The following is an 18,582-nucleotide window of genomic DNA, read 5'->3' on the forward strand; positions in this document are numbered from 1 at the left end:
CTTCAAAAAGAGATAGACATAGTCAGATAAGACAGATCCAGATCAAGTAACTTCATCAAATGGAGCATCTCTGAATGGGAAAACAAAACTAGACTTGAGCCAGGCAGAGGCAACAGAAGCATTGGTATTATTCAGATTATATTGATGACTGGAAATGGCACATCCTGCAGTCATCAAAGCAGTGATGGCAGTAGGACTGAAGCAGAGAGGTTAATTTATATGGAGATAGTACTGTATGACACCTGAGATAGCAAAAAAATGAAGTTCAGCTTAATTTGACACTGTTCAAAATCAGTCCATTTAATCAGGATTCCTGTGCAATGCCTGTCCAGCCTTCAGCCATGACTGCTCTAATAAGGAATGCTGCCACATATTATGCCCCCAACTTTATTTCTCCTCCTTCCTTTCTTAACAGACTGAGGCATTTTTGCTGACACCCATTGATCAAGATTTTTGAACTGCTCTCATGCAACAAAATATGAAAGAACTTGAATTTTAGGAGCTAAAGCTCAGGGTAATCCACTAAGTGGGTTGTGCAGACTCTGGATCCTGGCTGAGCTGCTTCCCCAAATAATGACTATAGATTAAATGTCATAATAACAGCTGTCAACAAGCAGTGTGCAAAAGAGGTTTTTTTGGTTTTTTTTTTAAGTCACAATTAGTCAACAACCTCTGCTCGTGTTGCATAGCAGAGATGCGATTGATGTGCCGTCTGTTCCCCTCCCACCCAGCAGCGCGACTGCCCTGGGCACTGCACATTGCAAGATGAGTCATGCAGCTCAGCAAAGCATATTCTTCAGTTGTAGAAATGAATAAAAGTGATACCAGCATGCTGGCTACATGGGATGTACTAAAACTAGAGCTTATTCGGTTCAGCAGGAAGCTGATTTCCTTTGCATTTGGGATTGGTGTTGGCAGGAGGTTGGAAGTGACCGCTCCATGATAGCTTTTGTCTGTAATTGGCCTTTGATATCCTGACATAGTTGATCTCAGTGGGAATAATTAATCTTTCACCCACTTAGGACATTGACTGGGTAGTTGAGCTTAGCAATGTCATCTAGAATTTCTCTGAGTCACAAAAAAATTGGCACAGGGAGAGGTGAAATGAGAAAGGATAGAAGTCTTCTACAGTCATCCATGCAAGACCATGCAGGGAAAGAAAACCGCATTCCTCTGCTTTCCTTACAGAGTAGCTGAAAAGTGTTTTCTAAATAACAGTCTAAAATATTGGGTTGATTAAGATCTAATATATGGAGAAAAAAATTTATTTGTTCTGTTTAGAAGGCAGAGGTCTAATACTGGAAAGAGAAACATAATTTTCCTGGCTTAAAAACTGCTAAGAGAATTGCCTAAAAATAGGTTGCCTTTAAGACAATTTTTAATGAAAAATATACAAAACTTCTTATAACTCCAATAATGTATTTTCTTTACTGTTACATCTTTCTGCATTTAAATGCCATCATTTCAAGTTTTTTAAATTACATATAAATCAAGAAATCCAGTATTCTGGGAATTTCTAATGTGCATGAGAATACACATTTTGACAGTGCAGTAAGCAATATTGATTCAGTCAATTCTCAAGAAGCAAATAAATGCAAGAGGAAAAGTCTCCCAAGTGTTGTTTCTTGTACTCCCAAGTTCCAGTCTTACACAAGGAAAACCATTTGCAGGTATGGGCATTACTGTTTTGGGCTCCTGTTACATTTCCTCAGGTGCTGTAAGAAGCCAGAGGTGACTAAGAAGGGAAAAGATGTGTTTTTAACATTTATTGCTGAATCCCAAGGATGAGGCTACACACCATCACAGAGAGTGGCAGATCCATTCTTCTATCTGAAAATCCTAGCGAGACTGTGGAAATCAGAGCCACTGTCCTTCAGCCTGAGCAGACCAGGACACACTGTATTGATTGCCTTATGTTAAAATTCTTTTTAACTCTTCATAAGCTAGTGGGACTTCCTTACAGATCTAAAAGCAAGAAGAAAAATGGGAGAGATTGAGTAAAGAAACAGTTTAACTACCTTCTACTCATCTAAAATTTGAATGCATCCAGAAGTCCTCCTTGTACATATGGGAATTTGGATGGATATGTAGTCAAAAGTTTTCTAAACCTTCCTTCCTGCCTGAGTAAATAGAATTTTCTATACACAGTTTCAGGAAAAGCATCTTACCAAACAAAATAAAACTAAATAAAACTATTTTTTAAAATTAATTATTATTCATCCTAAGCATGCATGAGAGAATAGATTAGACTTAGTTCTCTTCTTTATATTTTGACTTAGAATTAAATTGACTTAGAATTGGGGGCTGGTCCTGAACTGAACATTTTTGTTTTGAATTGTATTCAATCATTATTAAGATAATTTTTAATTTAAATTTCTTTAATTTTTATTAACAGAAATTTAGAGTTAATTTTTTAAATTAGATCTTACTTGTAACACGAAGTATATTTTTCCCTGATTAAAAATTAATGAAATTCTCAATACAAATAGATTTTTCATTTTTTTATGTGATTTTCCAGCTAAGCACAAAGGTATTTAGTCACAAAATATTTAGTGAATTCTACAGTAGTAGTGCAAGATTTGTTTACTTTTTTGTAACTTTGGTTCTGAATGCATTAATCTTTATATTTCCAGGCAAATGCCAAGTGCTTAAATGCATGTAAAATACTATTACAAGAAATATATATTTTTGCCTTTGGTTTCTCTCATTTAAACATCTTGGTCCTTCTAGCTGTACTATTGCTAACAAATTAACAGACACTGAGATGTTTGGTTTGGGGAGGGTTGTAGGAAGAAGGAAAGGTTTTATTCACAGACCTTACACACACATTTAATTTTTTTAAGTTATTTTAAAGAATTAAAAGATTCCTTTCAGTGAAATGATGAAAGGCTAAACCTTCTGGATTAACTCTTTCAACTCAGCAAGGATGCATAACATACAGGGGTATGGTGGAGTCATGAATCTTGTATGTGAAAGCCTTACAGTCTTCATAAAGTAATAGATAATCATAGCAGGAACAGATAACTAAAAAAAATCAACTACTGCAGTAACAATTAAAGAACATACAGAGCTATACAGAATTCAGTTATTTCAATTTATATAATGTTCTGCTCTACTTCAGTTTTTCTAAATTCTTATTAATAGAATGTCTAAAAAAATATTAGTCTTTTTAAACCCATGCAATTAAAGAAAGGTATTTTGTTGAGAACTCAAGAATCTGGCCAGGTTATCCAGGGTTCAGATGCTGGTCATAAAAATGAAACTTTACTTCTGATATTTTTTTTAAGTCTTAGCAACATCGATTCTTACCTTTTTGTCTAAGCTTCCTTGGAGATCTTGTTAAAGTTTCACAACTTGTTCCTTCCTCCCTGCTGTGGTTTGTTGTTTCTCTGCGCTTTTAACAAATAAGGTCTTCAAACTTTGAGGTTTGGGATTTCTCTAGGGTATGAATTAAGGAATTCGTGTTTCTTTCCAAAATCTTCTCCATGGACTTCCAGCAACTCATTCCTATTGTAGCTTCACATCTTCCATTACTTTAAAAAGCAAGAATTTACTTTTATAGTTGCCCACTATTAAGGTAAAGAAAAAAACATGCTAAAAGATGAAAGTTAGAAACCTGGCCATGTCTAATCTATTAAGTCTCCATCATAAAACTAATCTTTTGCTATTTTCCCCCTGAAGCAATTGACTGTGAACTCATTGGGTTCTATAAACTAAGAAAGGTCAGACCAGCCTCCCCAGTCTTTGGATGAATGAAATCCTAAGAACTCATCTGTACTTAGGATGATGCTGATTAAGTTACTTCAGAAACAAGCAAGATCAAGCTAGAACAGTTTGAATTTACTTTTCACAGCTGTTTATTGCAGCTTCTCAAGGTAATCATTACAGTCCCCGCAGCTGAGGCCCAATAACAGCTTGTGGGGGTCCTCCCCACTCTGTTTCAGGGCAAAGCAGATGTATTTGCTTAAGTCACTGTGGAAGATGGCTCAGGCTAGCCCAAACAGTGACTCATTAGTGCAGCTCAATATGGGGATAATGAGGAGCAACTGTTAGTCCTGAGAGCTAAAGCTCCTACTGCTGCCTTCAAGGAGAGCACGTTGTGGTTCTGGAAGCGACACTGCAACTGAAAAGTAATGGCTGCAAGAACATCCCAGGTTGTACTGGGAAATGTGATTCTTATTCTTAAGAACTTTGGCCCTATAAATAGGAAAAGGAAGACTTCTATGTAGTAAATAGTGTTAGACGTCATAGTGGGTCACATAGTATAATGCTTTTATTCTGGTTAAAAGAGCCCCCTCTCTCAACTTCAAAAAAATGAATTGAATAGAAAAATTTTTAAGTAAAATTAAAATTTCTTAATTGATTTTACTTTGGTTTTATAAGTATTTCTCTCCATATAAATGAAAATTATTGCTGTTTAACAAAAAAAATAAATTGAGCCCATTTCTTTAAAAACAATTTCATATTATTTTGCATATTTTTTGTCCATGGCCAATGGTAATTTTCTAATTAAATTTTGACTGAAATACAGTTAATTTTTTGTTTTGTTTGGGAAATATACAGATTTACATAAATGGAAAAAAATTTACTTTTTCACAGTACTGCATACTGATGTTGAATCTAGACATAGCATTCACTATCAAAGACATCTACATTGCTAAATAAAAGACACCCAGCTTGAGTAGTCAACCCCTGTTGGTCCCTACCGTTTCTTTTTTAGGGTAGTCTTCTGATCTCTTTAGGACCTTTTAAACTTGCTTCCTCTGGTAATCTTAGGTGTTGTGACAACAAGAGTTAAGAACAGCAACTGATTTTTTTTTCTTTCCTCATTAAATGCTGATATTTTAGTATATGTAGCTAACAGAAGCTATGCAGTCAGTTTATTAGACTACTTGTGCATCTGTTTATTCAAGTTCAGCTATGCCCTGTCATACAGTGTCTAATCATCTTTTTTATTGAAGTTTCCTGAAAATAATCTCTTTCTTGTGACATTCATTGCCTCTCTATGAATGAAATTATTACTTACAAAGAACAAGAAGGAGGATGTGAAGCTTTTCCTTAGATCATTTGTGTGGAGCGAGGGATAGATGATAGCTCTTTTGGCTGTCACAAATGAAGAAGTATATGCAATCTTTGCAGTAATATCATTACTTATTACTTATTATGTGAGAGAGACACCACGCCTCTGGCAAATGACAGATTGAGTTGCTGACAGTACCATTTTTCCACTGGCCATCGCTGAAGGGCACATATTTATTTCCTCCTAGGCTATTTTTGTTGCTGCTTCCTATGCAAGGAAACTAGAAAAAGATATCTGATAAATCTCTCCCATGTGATCTCAAAGAACACTACAAGGAGGATTTCTTAATTCCATTTATAATGACTGAATTGCAATTTCTTAATTACTAAATGGCCATTTAGTAATTAAGAAATTGCAATGTGTATGCATATATTCTGCACACAAATATGTACATATATATGAAATGTGCATATGTACATATTTGTGTGCAGATATATATGCAGAGGTGTCAATATGCATGTGTTTCTCTGAAAAGTTACATTGACATCAGGGAAATGAATGTTTGGTAAAAGGTACTGTCCCCTTTATCCTAAGCAATTTTTTTAAAAAATCAACATTAACATGTGGTTAATGCTCATATTCAATTAATGATGTAGTTTAGGGTCTAGGTATCAACTAAAATTCTGGTAATTTATTCTTGTTTCTCTCAGTCTGGGGAGAGGGCCTGCAATACTCTGTGGATCATTTTGTTCCTTTATTTTGTGGCACTGATGAACAGCAGCTCCATGATCCACCTGTGTGGAAGGGTTCATGATAATTGTGATTCATAAATGTTATCCTCCATTGTGCTATTTTAGAGCAATACTCAATCCAGGTAATTACGCTCTGTTGCCTCTGCTGCAAGCAGACACTCTATAAATCCCTCAGCCAAGGTGGGCTTGTCAGGCTGAGAATAATGTGTAGGTCCTCAGAAAGGATTTATATTCAAGGTCCGTTTGATAGGTGTGTTTTCCAGTTTTTCATTTCTCAGAACTGACGACAAGCCAAACTATTTGGCTATTCCCTACTGATGCTGCTCCAGTGATGGGATGATCGAAAATCTGTGATTAATTTAGAGTCACTTGTATGCTACTACTAGGCAATTTTGACAGCCTGACTTTCAGTATCAATTTCGTGTATAATTTACAAAAGAGATGCATACCAGGGACAATGATGCTTTGAAAGTTGTTTGCATTCTTCTTGTAGACACACACCTCCCCACTGTATCAGAAAAATCCCAGTGATATAAACCACATTTGAATCAGATAGTCTTACCCCTGCTCCCCTGTCTTTCACTCATGACAGATTTAAGTTTAAAAGTAAATTAAAACAATCTTTCAAGCAGTGTATTAACAAGTCTATCCCAGGAAGTTAGTGTACTAGGGGTATTATGATTTTTTAAGGCTTTACAATCTCAAAGTCTGAGAGATCAAGGGATGCTTTTCTTTTTTTATACATTCAAAAAATTGACATTTCTTGGTCAGCATAACTAAGGAAGAACATAATGCCATTTAACAAATAAATGCATATTATGGTCATGTTTTAGAAATAGCGATTTTAGCAATCTTTTCTTTCCTAGAAAAACATGTAGTATTTAATTCATTTTTCTGTTTTAAAAAGTGCAGTTTCCTTTGAAATCCATGGCATTACTAAGTGGGAAAAAGAGAGATTAATATTATATGAGAGTGTATTGTTGGAGCACATGAAAATTCATCTGATGGGAATGAAGGATCCTAAAAATTGTATTGGAGAACAGAGGATATAATTTTCTATTTGGAAGTACTAGAAAAACAGTGTAAAATGTTTAGTGAGGCCCGAGGAGAACAGCCTTCATTACATGGAAAAAAATAGTGAGTCAGTTACAGCAATGAAATGTTACTCTCTGGTAATTTTGATAAATGGGGTCGGTTAATCTTCCCTGACATCTTCAAAACTGTGAATTTTTTTAAGCAAATAGAAGAGATTAGTGCTGAAAATGAAACTAATTCACTTCCCTTTCTTATTACTGAAATTGTCAAGATATGTAATGTATTATATGTAAGATATGTTAATCATTTTGCCAAATAATTCTCTTTTGGGAAATTTGCTAAAATATTTTTATTTATTTTTGTTTTAATTTGAATAATAAAATGAATATGGATAATAACAAAAACAAAAGTAATATTATATGAAAAAAATGAATGTTGTTTTAACTGAAAAGAAATAAATGTGCTGCTGCTAATATTAAAAACAGTGAGCTCGTTTTCTATTCCGATTTGTGCATTTTTTGGATTCTAAAACTCCCTGTAGGACATGAAAAGAATATACGAATATTTGGAGTGCTCTGATTGATTGTTTCTTAGATTTTAAATTTTTTTTTGTCATCAGATATTAAGCCAGATATATTAGTACCTATACCCTGCTGTTTTGCTAATACTGTATCAAACTGTATTCTGTGTAGTAAAATATACAGTATCACATGAGCAGCAGGTAAATATGCAGCTGTATATACAAAATGAAATCAGAATGCAATCTGCAATTTTGGATGGCTTGATATGCAATTAAGCCATTGTCGTGGTTTGACACGTAAAGATAATTTTTTCCGGAAGGAAGGGGTCAATTTAGATATTGACCAATTGAAAGTAGACACGCCTCTGAGAACACAGAGGGGTTGAAAGCAGAATTCCCAGGGGAACTCGCTCTCTTTGGTTCCGGTCAGCGTGCAGTGCAGACCTTCCCCTGCCCAGCCACGAGCTGGGTGGGGGAGGGGAAGCCCCCATGGCCTGAGAAAGGTAGGCCGAAAGCCCCAAGGGTGGTGAAAGGACTGGAACTGGGCTGGCCCCTGCAGATGGAAGGGTGGAAGAAATCTGGGATGTCTCCATTTCCCCCCTCCCAGAGTTCCTCTCCCGAGAGGGAGAGAGAAAGCCGCAAGGAAGGAGGAGCGGGGGGAGCTGCAAGGTGCCCAGTCACGTGGGAGTTGCTGGATGTCCAGGCATCGAGCCATCCTGGGAGTTCGGACTTTTAACCCTTCCTTGAGAAATGAAAGCTTTGTGAATTTTCCTTTCCCCTCCTCAGTTTGAAAGAGAAGAAGAGGGACACCTTGGACCCTGGGATGGGATGTTGGAAGGAGGAATTCTGGATGGGAGTGGGACAAGGAGTGGCTTTTGGCTGGACTTTTCCGTGTTAGCCACAACCTGAACCAAATCTTCTCCGTCAAGAGGGACTGTGTTTTGGGAGGATGCCAGTGAGTCAAGAGACCTGCTTCAGCTGAGAAAAAGACAGAAGTGGAGTGAACAGAGGAAAGGTTAGGGGGTTTGTGGTGGCGCCCCCTTGCCCTGGAAAGGAAAGAGAAGAGAAGAAGATCTCTGTTCTTGAGCCCTCGGCCCCAGGGGAAAATGGGGGGGGACTGTGGTCCCAAACAATGAAAACTGAATTGTTGTTTTCTCCCCTCTTGGCAGGGCATCCTTGAAAAGAAAAATCCTAAAGGCAGTGACCATCCATGCATTGGTGGTGAGAGCACTGTGCATGGAAAGGAGAAGGGTCACCATGGCAAACTTTTTCTCCGGGCGGTGCCATGTGTGACATGGAAACACAGGATGTGGAGCTGTGTTTCTTGGGGGGTCTGTGGCACAGGAGAGACTCTGTTCCCTCGATGGACTGAGTATCGATTGTCTGGAGGGTGGAAACCTGATTGGGGTCCAGATTGTGTCTCACTGTGGTTTGTTGGAGTTGGGTGGTGGGGGGAGGAATGTTTTGCAAGGTTTTCATTTGATCTTTGTGTGGTTTTTTTTCCCCCTTCTTTAGTTTTCTCTTTTCTTTAGTAGTAGTAGTTTAATAAAGTTTTTTTCCTGTTATTAAGCTTGGGCCTGCTTTGCTCTATTCTAGATTCCACTTCACAGCATTCAAGGTAGGGATCACATTTTCATGGGGGCACTGGCATTGTGCCAGTGTCAAACCATGACAGCCATTCAAACCCATTGAGAATAGGGATATATTTAATGTGATCTCTAAAGCTGACATTTTCAGCAAGAAAAAGGATATATTTTCAGCAAAGGTGCAATATATACAAAAATATCCATCTCATGGTGGGCTTTCCTTGTGACTGGTTTTGATGAAATTTTCTTTTACCTATTCTTGACCAAACTGAAGGCATCAGCCACTTGGCTGATGTGGACTGCACAGTGAGAAGGATTTTGCTGCCTACTGCAAAAGCAATGTTCAAAATATGTCTCTGCAGGTAAAGGTCCAGAGCAGGAGCTAGCGTGTCAGGTGGTAACAGACTATTGTGATCATGGCTTTCACTGAGGCAAGTTTTTACCTTCTTTCCTAAGTGTTAATTTACCTGCTGCTTTCACAGACATGCAGATCTCTGCATGTCCTGCTCTACTCTGTGCTCATGCACCCTTGGTTCTCGGTGCAGTTTTGGACACCACAATATAAAAAAATATATAAAGTTATTAGAGAGCATCCAAAGGAGGATCTATGAAGATGGTGAACCGTCCAAAGGAAGCCTTATGAGGAATGTCTGAGGTCACTTGGCTTGTTCAGCCTGGAGATGGTACAGATTGAGGGAAAACCATATTGTGTTCTTCAATATCCTCACAAGGGGAAGTGGAGGTACAGGAACTGATCTTTTCCTCCTGGTGACCAGGAGGTAGAGGACCCAAGGCAATATCATGAAGCTGTGTCAGGGAAGATTCAGGTTACATATTAAGCAATGTTTGTGCACAGGATCATCAGGAAGAAGTCCGGGCACCAAGCCTGACAAAATTCAAGCATTGTTTGGACAACTCACATGGTATGATTCTTGAGGATGTCTTGTGCAGGGCTAGGAGTTGGCTTCTGATGATCCTAGTGTTTTTTTTTCCAATTCAGGATATTTTGTCACTCTATGATCTCAAGTGATCAAGGCTGAGTATTTTGTCTGTGTGGCACGAAGAGAGCATGACTCAAATACTGCTCACTTTATTTGAAAATATTGTAACAAAAATTCTTGTATTACAGTGGTAAAGAAGGTCCTACTTTATCCACATGTTGTTGTTCATTATCTATTATATCAACTATGATTCTCTGATCACCATTTGTTATTTGGCATGATCACAAAGAACAGCACTTGTACTTGCACACTAATTGTAAACACTATGGAAACTTTTCAAAGCACTAGGATGTATGTTGTATTTCTTTTAGAAGGACTTTACTCATAGAAATCCTTGCTATCTTCATTGATGCACTGGAGCCAATGATAATTCTAAATAATTCTGGCATCTTTCCAGAATATGGAAGTCAGAAAACCTTTTCCCTAGAACCCCACAAAGTTAATGAGGAGAAAGAGATGCATTTATAGAGATTCAGATCTTATATTTCAGCAGATTGCAAAAACTCCATATTGTACAAGAACTCTACAGCAGTCATTGTTTTTCATTTAAACTCCTGAAAGGTGGGTGCCACTGGTGAATCTGATGCCACTGTATAATAATGAATTTTGAAGACCCATACTTGTATAATTATAGTAACTGAAATAATTTGTAAGACTTAACTGAAGGTACTTTCAGTCAAACTGAACACAAGACTTGTGTTAAAATTCTGAAGCAGGCCTATCTTCATGCCTCACAAATTACACTGAAGAAATATCTATGTATATTCAGTCAATTAACATATGGTACCCTTGAAAGATCACAACTGAGTGGATCACTAACAGAAAGGTCTGTTTAAAAATGCGTATGCCAAACTTTTCAGAACAAGTGACTTAAAATATCAACAGAATTGTACTTTATGTTGGAGGAGGGTTCATAGAATTAATGAATAAATGAGCAATATGGTTGCTGATTTTCAAGACAGAACTGATATTTTTCTGCAGCTGCCTTTCCTTTTTGTCACAGCCTACTTTTGAGTGCTGGGCAGCTGGGTAAGGGATTTCACAGACATAGGAAAAGGCAGCTAAGGGTTATGACAGCATTGACCACAACAGCATGACCATCCCAGGCATGGAATTTCATTACAGTATAAGTTCATATTTAGAACTGTTGCAGAATGTTTTTATTTTAGTTATTCTGACACTTTTTTCATATTCAAGCAAAGGAAAACATGAGGTTTTGCATTTTGTTTCTTTATTTTTTTCTAATTCTAACAAAAAAAAAAGGGTGAAATGTAAATGTCAACATTTAAAGGGAAGATGGGACTGACAGGAAGGTTAAGAGGGCTTTTATCTTCAACATGGGTACAGCAACCAAGGTATTTAACACATTTACCAGGGTATGCAAGTAGAAGTCCATCTGATGGCCCAATAATGAAATGACATGCAATATTCTGTGATTGCCCTCAATTACCCTATGCAAAGCAAGAATTAATTACTAGCATTGAAAGAATTCACCTTTGTCCCTCATTTCAGGCTCTCATTTATAATGAGTGTTTCTCAGATGGTATTAATAGACGTCCAAGCACTTGATAGCTGTGGGTTTTTTTCCTACTTTTTCCTTGTAACGGAGTCAATCCTCTTACATGATAACTATAGTCTAATCAATCAGTGGCAGAAGTAAGCATTAAGGTATATACAAAACATTTTAAAAGTGCTGAACCCACCCATGTACTGCTTGGCACTGTGTTGTCCAGAGTTGTAGTACACAGGATAGTTAATTTGATCCATTTGTTTTGCAACAAGACTGCCACCACCAAGTTCTTTGAATGTGATGTTATAAATCAACTTGAAGGCTGCATAAAAAAATAAATAAGCCAAATAAAACTAACATAGAGATTTATGACATTTTGTCTGTTTCCCCTCATTGAATCAAGAGATGCCTTTCTAAACAAAAAGCACTAAATGATCATTACCCGAGATTCTCTTTGATTCTCAAGTTGCCAATATAGTATTATATTGGCATGTCTGCTTGCATGTGATTTTAAACTACTTTCTGTCTCTACATATTTAGTACAAGTCTAGTCATAAATTCAGACCCAGAACCAGAAATTTAAAGAGAAATCACTAAAAAAACATTTACGAGAATAACATTCCTGCATTTCATATTTATTTTATAATTAGTTTTAATCTTTATTCAGGTCTAATTTAACAGGTAGATGTGGTACTGTAGAAATAAAAGAGAATGTAATGATGTAGAAGAATTAACACTACCATCTTTATTTGGTTCCAGACATTTTCTTCCAAATAAAAAAGGCTTAAGATATGTGTATCTATACAATTATAGATGTTTCTGAGTTAAGCGAAGATTTTTTTGTGTTCTCTGGTGTAACAGTGAAGTGCATGCTAAGACTGAAGACAAGTGCACAAAGGGGAAAGGTAGAAGATGAGAAATCAGTTCCAGAGTCAGTAACAGAAATTTCCAGTCCCCAGTGTCAGCTGGAGAGTGCTAGTAGTAAACTGCTGGTGAAGTGAGAACAGCTTCCGAAATCAGTTGTTCAAATTAACCTGCTTGACTTTACTGTGAAAGGTACTGTAAATACTCATTCACTCAGGAAAGCGTAGGAGGAAATTTCAAAAGCTCTCTTTTCTCTTTCAACAGAAATCCATGGAAAGAGATCTCTCATCCATGTAGACACCCCTAATGTGTTGGCAGTATCTGAAGTAGTCATTCAAGGTTCCTTTACAGAAAAATAATAGATACTTCTAGAGTGCCATTCTCCTTCTTTCTTAGGTACAGATCCAGCACTAACACAAAAAAAAAAAAAAAAAAAAAAGGAGGCCTGGAAAAAAAAATTTGTTTTATGTGTCTACAGTGATCTATTGGTAGATGAGATAAATCTCATCTACATGACTTCAGAGTGCTTTGATCCTATTTGGTGCTAAGTCAAACTAGTTATTTTGAGTTATAACTGGAGATTTAGGAGGCTGATCCTAGCCATTTCTAACAGAGGATTTCAGCTGAAAAGAATTTAAAATAAGCTCTTTGCCTTTGCAAACTGAAGGAGAATGAAATCTATCACACACCAGCTGCATCTCCCATCAAGAAAGTTGTATTTTACTGTAACAGACTGAGTGGGCATCCATATCAATTTGGAATATTAACCCAATGTGAGTGAATGAGTGAATGAATTCAGGACAGCCAACTCACCTAATCCTGTAAGTGTATTTTTAATTACTTTCTAAATAAATGGTCATAACAAAGGTGCTTCAGCAACACAAAAACACAATCAGACACCAGTCACAATGAAGACTCCCTCACTGAAGGCTCACTTCATTCTATGTATAGACTGCATTTTGTCGCTTCTTTAGCATTTTTTAGATTAATATTAGGGAAAGATACCATAAAAGTTTTCTTTCTTTTTCTAAAACCTCTGTATTTATTTCAAATTCTATTACCACACTTTCTTACATTTCAAGTTAAGGATTTTTTTCAGGATTTTTTTTTCTGCTGAAGAGAAATATTTTCTTTTCAGTAAAGTAGAAGTATATAAACTCAAAGGATTATAGAAGTCGGGCCACAACTCTGGAGTTGAGGTTCTATTTTCACTGAAAGAAGGATTAAAATCCTTCTCTTTCACACATTACAAATTGAAGTTGTTTCTAACTAAACTGCAGCCTTCATATAAACGGGGTATAGCTGTGGAAAAAGACAAGCTCAGTAGCTGTGCATGAGGGTTTTGTTGTTGTTGTCTCCCCTTGTTTCCTACCTATATTATTTTTAAGCTAATTGGATACAATATATGTCTGAGACTGTAATTTGTTTTCATGAGTTGCAATATCTGCAGGAGCTGCACTGACCAGCTTCAAAGAAAGACAAAAGCTTTCCTGTTCTGAGGCATTCTTAACAGAAACACTGACCCAGAAAAATAAAAAAATAAACAGAAAGAACCTAAATCCTTAGATTTTGTATCCCTGTGGCTGCATATCACCAACACAGTAAATTGTTATTCTGTACAAGAAAGCCATGGGTCTAAGATCTTTTTCCTGACTTTACTTAATAAAGAAAAGCACTGGGCTTGGTGACAGAAGCAGGCTGGCACACTGGTTGATGTGAGGTTATACAGGAGTAGTGCTTACAGAGGCCTCTGAGAGAGGAGGTGCAGTGGGTATCTGCAGAGGATCATGTAAGAACGAGGAATGAGCCAAAACCACAGTGCTTTCTCCCTGGGCAATTTGTGGTGTTAAAACTTCTCTTTAAAGAAGAGTGGGAGAAGGCAGTGAAAGGGGAGCAGCTGCCTATACTCACAAAAGCACGTGGCTTAGTGTGGTAGGTCAGTGGAAGCATTTCAGCATTTCAGTTGTTCTCACCCTAGGAATACAGAAATGATGAGGTGAGTAGAGACCCTCACTGAAAATCTGATTTTCTGAGTACCTGAATTACTCCTTTTTTTTTTTTTTTTTTTTTTTTAGGACAATATATTCTTGTAAAAGCTGGGGGCTTTGTAGGATTCAGAGGATAAAGAAGTGTTTGTAAATTGTTGGTTATAACATCATTAAGGTTTACAGGATAAAAAACAAATTTGAAACATAGTCCTGAAAAGGCAGTAAATATTTATCTGCCCTTCAGGATGAGACTAAGGTGAAACTTCAAGGAGAAGTTAAATGTATTATTACAACATTGTTCATATCTGACTATATTTCACCTGTAAATGAACAGGCTTCTGTAAATGAATAGACAACTAGTAAGAATATAAATTGCTGAAAGAATAGATTCGTTTTCCTTTGGTTTACAGGAATCTTTATATTCAGTGAACCATCCCTAATGAATGTTCAATCTGAACACAAAACAGTTAAATGAGTGAAAGTTAACAGCAGTAAATTGTGGCCTGCATTGATTTTCTGACCTGCATACACAGTAAATTTTTCACATTGAGGCTACCCACAAAGTCTTTTGTTTTTCACTTCTCAGATTTCAGTTTGAAACAACTGAGAGAAAGCTTTCAGAATCTCCTTTCAGACCCATCTTTTGGAGGTGACCTTTGACTTGAAAGGAACAGTTAAAGCAGGACTTCAAATATCAGAAAATTACATAATTTTCAGTATCTTTTATTATTTGGCCTGAAAGTTGAGATGGTGAAAATATAGTATTAAAATAAAAATTGCCCAGAAAATCAGTAATTACTTGGTTTTAAGATTTCTTGGGCAATGATTGAGGAAGAAATTAAAAATGCAACCTTCTCACTGAAAAGTCAGGCTCCTTCCAGTTATTTTGCTTTCATAGTCTGTGTGTCATTGACACAAGGGTCCTGTACATAAAGGTTTTGATCAGGATGTAGAGAAGAATTAAACAAAAATAGATGTCAAGACAGAAAGCAAAATTTTGCATAAATGCTTAATTTTTCAAGAGAAGCAGCTACATTCCATCCAAAATATCAGTCTTTTAGTTTTCTAGTTTGTGAATAGTATCCTCTCCAAGGGATTCCATCCCATGAAAACTTATAGGAAGGCAGGAAGCTTTTTGGTCTTCATATTGCAAATAACCAATTTTAATGCAACTGTTCAGATCCAGCTCTTTTGCTGTTTAAGTTTTGGGAAAACAGCCTGTCATTTTCATTGCTGACTTAAGATGAGAGTTTTGACAAAATTACATGTTTTCAATATTTTTCAGTCTTCACTTTTCATCATAGGAAACGAGACTTCAAGAATTTCTTCAAAAGTAGAGAAAAGGAAAAAATAGGACTAAAACTGAATATTGTATGCATTTCCTTTGTGAGAAAATTCTTTTCTGTTCTGTAAAAGCAGGTGATTATTGAGACAGTACATTTTCATGCATGTACATTCTGTTTTGGTGGAAGAGGACAGTTTTAGGGCTAGTCTGTTAATTAGTTTCTCTCTAGAAGAGACTGTAAATATAATTTAGGGCTTCACTGTCAAAAGTTGGGTTGTTGTCATGGGGTAACTATCACAACGTATAATATTAAGGTGAAAACAAGCCAGTGTCCTTTAGTTCAGAACTAAACTGAGTGCTCTAAATGACTAATAAATGAAAAGAACAGGAAATAAATTCTATGAGGAAGATAAAGTCAGCTAGTGAGGAGTAGTAAGTAAGCAGTCCCAAGGTAAGGAAAAACAAAATCTTTATTTTATCTAGAAGGCAAGACTAAAATTTATTTTAGTGTTGCTTTTTCTTTTTGTTTAATCATGCTGTGACTATACTGATGTTCATAGCAAAGTTCAAATTTTGGTTAGTTCCTCAAAATGCTGTCCATTCTGTGAGTGAAATTTTCCACTGAATTAAAAGGAAGAAGCTTCTTGCAGCTGTGCAAACGTTGCATTTGGACTAGATGATCATTGTAAGCCCCTTCCAGTTGAAATAATCTGATCTATTATATTTACTAGGGAATTAATCTTTTTTTCTCATGGCCACATTCTAAGATGCTTGGAACCTGTGATCTGAAATACAGTCTCCATACCCCAGGAATCAGCTGCTAGCAGGATTATCCCATCCCTTTACCACTCCCATTTCTGATGGAAGTTTCTTACAGAGCCTTGCTTCTTGTTTGCATTTACTGTTATTTGCTTTTTTGTTTCCAGATCCATATATGTCCAGTTGCTACTCTTCCTTATTGCACAAATATTGAATTTAAGATTAAATAATTCTTTTCCATCCCTCTCTAAAAGTATAGAGCATATACTGTAAATATATTACTTTCTGCATATATAGTAATTATATGTAGCATAAAGGACAAAAGTACGGAACTATTTCTTTGTAGGGAGTTAAAGCTTGTATAGTATTTGCATTTTTTTTTACTCTGAATCATAGCTAGAAATTAGTTTGCAGCTACCAATTAGCTGTTACCTGGTAAAAGAGTTTATGCAGCCTGGAATCTTACATGTACTTGTTGTTCATGAATAGCACTTCAAAACTACTCATTGTGCAGAAACATAGTGTTGCTTTCATCCTGGTTAACTTCTGAAATGTGTGTCTTCTCTGGCTCTGATATGCCTCTGAGCCATTTGGACTAAGTCCAGATAAAATATTTTCAATTCAACAAATCAGCTTCCTGCTGTTGTACATTGCTAAGGAAGGTGCTTATTTAATAAGCACTTACATACTTAGAAATAACAGATCATATGAAAGTGACTCATCTGTAATACAAGACTTCATGTAAACCAAAGTATTTATTTCAATCTTTGCATTCACATGAGAATTCCAGCATTTAGACAGACCTGGTAATAGAGGTATGAAATTATATGGATTATAACTTTAAATGTAGAAGTCACTAGATCTTAATTTTATACAAAAAAATTGTCTTAACTTACATGATGAAAGTGATATTTCAGGGATACAGAGGAACAGGCAAAATGTGTCTATAGCCATTCCAAAAGACAAGAAAAATATGCTGGAATTTGGCAGTAGGCTTTTGAAATACAAACTGTACTCCTCTGTTGACATTTCCAGTGACTGTACTGCAGGTCAAGAGAGTCTCAGAAGCCTAAGAAGCCCCGAAATTTTGATAAAAATATTTACACTTATGAGGAGCAGTTTATGCCTTTTGAAATTTCACAGTACTCTTTTAAACTAGTCCTTTTTCATATGATTTCTTTTTAAAGTTGATGGTGTCATATAAAATAAGGAGAGCAAAACAAAGTGATTTTCCTTTGAAGATACCAACCCACCGATGGAAGTGCATTATAGCACCCTATGCCCACTTATAAAAGATATGAAGAGTCACAACTCCCAGATGCAACATCTTGAAAAGTGGTTCAGGGTTTTCTTAAACCAAGATCCAGGAAAAGAATTTGAGAGCATTTAAGCATGTGCATTTGAAATTGTGAATCTGAGGTTTTACATGATTTTGCTGCCCTGTTCTTGGAGAAATAGAGCTTCCATCATGTACACCTTACTTTCTGACCTTCAGATTTTGCACTTCCACAACCCTGAAAACAACACAGGCTTAATCAGAATCACAAAACACAGGTACTTCTCCAAATCACCAAAAGTTGCAGATAATGGTTAATTGTATAGCATCACTAATACAACCTATAGCATGTGGTTCCCCCAAAAAGGCCACAGTGATTTCTGTTTCACATCACGGTACTTCTGCAGTAACTGTTGATAGCTGCAGCACTTTCCTAGAAAAACCTACCATCTGCACCTGCTTTGGCATGCATAGGTACAGCTCTGTGTTGCTCAGGTCCTGAGGATATTGGTGTTTCAATACCAGTGGACTGGCAGTACAGAGAAATCAGAGAGGGAGCCTATGTATAGGAAGGCTGAGGTATAAGAAAGGGCTGACATTTCAGCCTCCTTTTATTCTTCAGCATCATTACTGTGGGAAATATTTTCCTATCTATGGGGTTCTCATGTAATGTTTAATGGTGTCAGAAATCCCACTTCAGCTCCAAATGTCTTGTACTCAGTCTTCTGGCCTTGGCTCAGATGTCTCAAAAGACAGATGAATTCTGCCCATTGGGCTTGCCATTGATTAACCTGCTGCTGAGTAAGGTAACTGGGATATGTGTTTTGCATATAATTTACCAGAGGTGTCACTTCTCCCACTGTGAGTAGCTGGATTTTGGATCTCTCCACAAACCTTCATAAGACCCAGGCTTTAAAAAATTCAGTGCAGTCTATATTTCATAGGGCTGAAGAACAAAAGTGTCCACCATTATGGCAATTTGCCTG

At 36.6% G+C, this 18,582-nt stretch overlaps 1 protein-coding gene and 2 long non-coding RNA genes across 4 annotated transcripts in view; 2 read left to right on the forward strand and 1 right to left on the reverse strand.

The window, feature by feature from the left end:
* GPC6 (glypican 6) overlaps nt 1-18,582 on the forward strand; it is a 726,663-nt gene that overhangs the window by 342,683 nt on the left and 365,398 nt on the right. The window lies entirely within an intron of this gene.
* Nucleotides 1,359-5,417, reverse strand: LOC146768730 (uncharacterized). Its single transcript, XR_014949329.1, has 2 exons — nt 3,310-5,417; nt 1,359-1,965 (listed from the first exon to the last, which is right to left on the reverse strand). It is a non-coding gene; the product is annotated as an uncharacterized LOC146768730 (long non-coding RNA).
* On the forward strand, nt 5,476-8,896 carry LOC144245926 (uncharacterized). Its single transcript, XR_013339502.2, has 2 exons — nt 5,476-7,830; nt 8,114-8,896. It is a non-coding gene; the product is annotated as an uncharacterized LOC144245926 (long non-coding RNA).

Source organism: Lonchura striata, chromosome 1 (assembly GCF_050655825.1).
Source record: "Lonchura striata isolate lonStrDom1 chromosome 1, ASM5065582v1, whole genome shotgun sequence".
Taxonomy (NCBI): Eukaryota; Metazoa; Chordata; class Aves; order Passeriformes; family Estrildidae; genus Lonchura; species Lonchura striata.